Source organism: Myotis brandtii, unplaced genomic scaffold (genome assembly GCF_000412655.1).
Source record: "Myotis brandtii unplaced genomic scaffold, ASM41265v1 scaffold656, whole genome shotgun sequence".
Classification (NCBI taxonomy): Eukaryota; Metazoa; Chordata; class Mammalia; order Chiroptera; family Vespertilionidae; genus Myotis; species Myotis brandtii.
In genome coordinates, this window is record NW_005370548.1 from 28,929 (window position 1) to 33,134 (window position 4,206).

General features: G+C 51.6%; 1 protein-coding gene across 1 annotated transcript in view; it reads left to right on the forward strand.

Moving 5' to 3' along the window:
• The first annotated feature begins 1,521 nt into the window (after positions 1-1,521).
• Positions 1,522-4,206, forward strand: part of DHX32 (DEAH (Asp-Glu-Ala-His) box polypeptide 32) — a 26,263-nt gene continuing 23,578 nt past the window's right edge. The window contains exon 1 of the mRNA XM_005880831.2: positions 1,522-1,532. The gene's annotated coding sequence lies outside the window, so the exon portion shown is untranslated. The remainder of the gene's footprint in view (positions 1,533-4,206) is intronic.

Below are 4,206 nucleotides of genomic sequence, written 5' to 3' on the forward strand. Positions count from 1 at the left end.
CACCAGCGCCCAACGGGGGAAACATCTGTTTCCATTCACCAAAGACCTACACACCTCGATCCGGCAGGAAGAGCAAAGAGCAGAGATGGGCGAGGGCAGCAGGGAAGGACGCATGAGAAGGTGACACTCAAGCCAAGACCAGAGGACGCTGAGTCAGACCTACCAGGGAGGAGGCACGCACCCCAGGCAGAGGGGAGACCTTGCCCCGCTTTCCAAGGCGCTGGACGCGTTGCAGGAACTGGAGGATGGATGTGCCTGAGTGCAACGCAGCCAAGACCATGTGCGGGATGAGTTTGAAGAGGCAGCCGGATCATAAGAACTTGGGAGCGATGTTGGCGGAGGAGAAACACAGTGATGTGCGTCCCACAAGGGCACCCTCGGCTCCCAGGGGGAGCGCAGGCGGGCAGGGAGGGGAGAGAGAAACCCACAGAGCCTCCGGGGCCTGGAGATTCCAGCGGGGAGTGCGGGAAAGGGCCGCGCGGGGCGTGTTCAGAAGGTAGAGGGAAGCAGCTGCGGCAGGTGGAGCTGCTGGGAGAGGCGGGAGTGAGGGGTGAGGGAAGATGGCGAAGTCCTAGGGCCCAGCCGTGGGCAAACTACGGCCCGTGGGCCGGATCCGGCCCGTTTGAAATGAATAAAACTAAAAAAAAAAAAAGACCGTACCCTTTTATGTAATGATGTTTACTTTGAATTTATATTAGTTCACACAAACACTCCATCCATGCTTTTGTTCCGGCCCTCCGGCCCAGTTTAAGAACCCATTGTGGCCCTCGAGTCAAAAAGTTTGCCCACCCCTGACCTAGGCAAAGGTGAGGAAGACCCTGGAGAACAGGGTGGGGGTTGGGAGAAAGAAGTCTTCCCTCCTCCACTGCAAGGGCCTCTTAGTCAGAAGGATAACTCAGCTCTCCACCTGCTACGCCTTCCCACAGCGGGTGTGTGTGTGTGGGGTGGCGGGGGGGAGGGGGGCCTCAGGACGCTGCTGCCGGGCCTAAGCGAGGCCCAGGGCTGGTACAGGGCGTGTCTGGGGCAGCGGCAATAGGCTTGCAAGTGCAGCTAGGGCTTATCTTGATGCTGCGCTTTATAAATATTCACTTTTTTTCACTCAGATTGTGTTTGCTCAGGCGATGGGGTGGGCTCCAGATCCTGAGAGGGAGGGCTGGAGACGCCCAGCGCCGCCCCCTGGTGGTGTCCCTCATTGAGAAATGAGGGACCAGAGATAGTGCTCGGATCGCAAGTGTTTCTTTTTGGTGTACATTTGCCCCGTTGTTTCACGCGTGGGTTATCTTCCCCAATGCGGTGTTAGTTGCGGTTCTCAACCTGTGGGTCGCGACCCTTTCGCAAGGGGTCGCCTAAGACCATCGGAAAACACATCTATAATTACATATTGTTTTTGTGATGAATCACTATGCTTTAATTATGTTCAATTTGTAACAATGAAATTGGGGATCACCACAACATGAGGAACTGTATTAAAGGGTCACGGCATTAGGAAGGTTGAGAACCACTGCTTTAGGTCTATTTGGAAGCCACTGCAGGTTTGAGAATGTGTGTATTCTTCCCAAACCTTGATCTATACCAGAAACTTGAAATCCAAGATCTATAATTCACTTTAATGTCATTGTTCCCACCTGGGCTTGAGTTGCCCCATCTGTAAAATGGGTACAACAGACAAAACCTTCTCTTTGGAGCTTTCCTGGTCTCATGCTTTGTTTTAAAATGGGCAAGGGGGCTGAGCCCGGAAGTCCTGGTTAAGAACAGGACTTGCAGGACAAGGACCTTGTGTCCCTGGGACAGAGTCTGGTAGTTAGGAAGGAATCCGTGAGTGTTGGTTAGAATCCATGCTGGCTACGGCAGAAGCATCAAGGCTACCAAGAGTTGGATATACGGCAGCCTCTGCGAGCCTCCTCACCTTCAGCTCATGGCTGTCAAATTCACTTCGCTTTTGGCCTCGGCCAGGGCTCCATGCCTTCAGAGAAATTTCCCCAGCGCCTTTCCCTCCAGCTCCGTGGCGGGGATGCCGCCCCCATTCTGCACGCACGCACAGCTCACTTAATGGGCACAGAGGAATGGGAGAAAGCTCGGGAAAAGAAACAAAAATTACAACCCGATCCAGCCTAAACCTTATTTTTATTGACTTCAGAGAAGAAGGGAGGAGAGAGAGATAAAAACATCAGTGATAAGAGAGAATCATGGATCGGCGGCCTCCTGCACGCCCCACCCTGGGGATCTAGCTCAAAACCCAGGCCTGTGCCCTTGACTGGAATTGAATCCGGGACCCTTCAGTCTGCAGGCCAATGCTCTATCCACTGAGCCCACACTGGCCAGGGCATCTTGTTCTTTTAAATAGTTAATAGCAGCGAGTGATTTAGTATTTATCCAAAATGGTGTTTATTAGACTGTGAAAGAATTTCCTAAGGTAATTGGTGTTTGAATTATTTAAGATTTAAATTGATATAAGTATTAGTATTTAAGAATATGTAGAAAGAAATACATTTATTCACCAAGCATAGATTACTGAAATATTTTCCACCTCAAAGTGTATAATTCACATGTGACACATTTCTGACGTAGTTTTACAAAGCCTTCCGGATCTACCTCCTGTTGGCTTTTCCAGCCTCCTCTCCCTCTCTCTCTCTCTCTCTCTCTCTCTCTCTCTCTCTCTCTCTCTCTCTCCCCCCCCCAGTCCTCTTAGCTGCAGCTTTACAACTCTCCCTCCTCTGAGCCTCAAGCCCACCCCCTCCAGGCTCAGGCCTCTGCCTGGAACTCCTCGCCCTCTGCCTGTCCTTCTGCCGGTATTACCTCCTGCTGTAGGCTGCCCCACCCGCTTAGATCCCAGGTGGCTTCACTGGTTCTTGGGGAGCGTGTGCCCAGTTTTCCTGGGACAGCCCCACCACCCTCCACCGTCAGGCCCCCAGCCCCCAGAACAGTGTCTGGAACACGAGGTGCTGTGAGCGCTGCGCCTAAAGACAGTGAGCACTGCGGAACTGGAAATGTACGCATTGAGCCATGACATAACGCGGAAGAAATAAAGTCCCCGTTTTTCAACTAAGAAATAAATACATAAGAAATTAAGTCCCTCCCATTCATTTCTCCTCTAGACAGAGAACCGACACAGCCCGCCATCCGTTTGACAGGAGACAAACACTTGAGTCTGTGTGTTCGTCTTCTCTCAATAGCTCCGTGAAATGTCGAGGCCGGCACATGGCAGGACACTGGGTCAAATCACTGCAGCAGCTGTAACTCCCAACTGTAACCTTCCTCCTTGGCAAATGAGTTTAAAAGCAAGTTTTAAAAATCTTGTTGGAAACTAATGACCTGAAGAAAATGCCAGCATTTCTCCCAGGGAACGGGTTTGGTCTAAGTACTTCCGCTTCTGAAACTGTAGATCAGTGGTTGAGCGTGGACCTAGGAACCAGGAGGTCACGGTTCGATTCCCGGTCAGGGCACAGGCCCTGGTTGCGGCTGGATCCCCAGGGTGGGGCGTGCAGGAGGCAGCCGACCCATGATTCTCTCTCATCATGGATGTTTCTATCTCTCTCTCCCTCTCCCTTCCTCTCTGAAATCAATAAATATATATATATATATATTAAAAACTGCACAGAAAAGCGGTTTTTGAGGGTCAAAGCTACAAAGGTTCAAGATCTTTAAGATTGTTGAAGTCTCTACAGAAAACACTGGTCTTGTTTCAGGAACGAAAGGAACAATAAAACCAGCCCAGAGAGAAGGCTGAGCGCTGGGCGCTAGAGAAGCTGAAAAGCAGTTACAGCTCCTGTGAGATCCGATAGCTCCGGAGCGCACGCCGCTTGCCAGAGAACGTGGGAGACATGAGAAGTGGTATTTTTTGCGTGTCTCACCTTGTAGAACCCCTGGCCAGTAATCAAATACGCTTGAACAAAGCTCAACTTTTTTTCTCCTCTAATGAATGCAAGACCCAGCCTCGTTGCACGCTCAACGGCTGACATTTTAGCAGCAGGTTGACTATTTACAATGAATGACCCAAACTAACCAAAATAATGACACCAATGACAGTAGCAGTTGCAGTGCCTGGATTTGCTCGGGGTTCATTCCAGGAGGGACCCACTGGGGGCGCTGCATCCACCTGTCCCCACTACCGAGCTCCCCAGCCCCGGCTCCCGGCGGACCCCCGGCTCCCAGCGGACCCCCCCGCCAGCTGTACCCCTTCTCTCTCCAAAAGAGAAAAGAGAGAGC